The sequence below is a fragment of the Sinocyclocheilus rhinocerous genome, unplaced genomic scaffold (assembly GCF_001515625.1).
Source record: "Sinocyclocheilus rhinocerous isolate Xijiao unplaced genomic scaffold, SAMN03320098_v1.1 scaffold46420, whole genome shotgun sequence".
In the NCBI taxonomy this organism is placed as follows: Eukaryota; Metazoa; Chordata; class Actinopteri; order Cypriniformes; family Cyprinidae; genus Sinocyclocheilus; species Sinocyclocheilus rhinocerous.
In genome coordinates, this window is record NW_015667241.1 from 693 (window position 1) to 1,643 (window position 951).

Consider the following 951-nt stretch of genomic DNA (forward strand, 5'->3'; position numbering starts at 1 on the left):
CCTGAAGACGTCTGAGCGTGGTGACTCTTGATGCACTGACTCCAGCTTCAGTCCACTCATTGTGAAGCTCTCCCAAGTGTTTGAACCACCCCTTTCAGTAATGGCCTTCTGTGACTTACCCTCTTTGTGGAGGGTGTCAATGATCGTCTTCTGGACTATTACCATGTCAGCAGTCTTCCCCATTATTGTGGTTTCAAAGAACAAGAGATACCCGAAATTTATACTGTAGGGATGGTCATTTACTGAAACTCAAATGTAAATATTCTAATATTTTGAGATACTGGACTTTTACCTTTCATTAGCTGTAAGCTCTAATCATCAAAATTAAAACAAAACAAAAAAAAAGTAGAGAGAAAGAGTATTTTATATATATATTACAGTATATACAGTATCTCTCTCTGTTTCCCTGTAGAACGATGATATCAGTGCAAACAGATATATGGCTCTTGACCCCAGGTCCAGATCTTCTGACCAGTACAACACACTCACAGTAAGTGAAACATCAAAAACTACACATGGAAAAGAGTGTGTGCATTTAAAGGTCAGGTGATAAATAATAATTATGTTTGTCACATAGACTGTCCATCCCACACCTGCTGTTCATCAGTCTGGCTCTGCTGAATATCAGAATCAGTCAGTAAGTAGAAGATCCTCAGGTCTTCTCAATATAATCAATAAAGAAGAAACTGTCATCACTACTAGTCAATAGATACTAAACAGCCCATTAATTCACTTACTAACTAGACTAGAAGAGTAATTTCACCAAAAGTAAATGAAAAAAATGTGTGAATGCGTTTCGCTTGTCTTATTTCTGTTGTAGCCACACAGCGAGACGCCGCAGTAAGATGAAGCACAAGTTAAACTTCACTCAACTTTTGTCTCATCGCTGGACACCCACATCACAACTCCTGATGAAAATTAATGACTTATCGTGTGAATGGCTCTGTTTTT

At 38.2% G+C, this 951-nt stretch overlaps 1 long non-coding RNA gene across 1 annotated transcript; it reads left to right on the forward strand.

Annotated features, from left to right (window-relative positions):
- Nucleotides 1–410: 410 nt before the first annotated feature.
- LOC107733386 (uncharacterized) lies at nt 411–898 on the forward strand. The gene is made up of 3 exons (XR_001638970.1): nt 411–490; nt 578–637; nt 821–898. It is a non-coding gene; the product is annotated as an uncharacterized LOC107733386 (long non-coding RNA).
- Nucleotides 899–951: the final 53 nt, after the last annotated feature.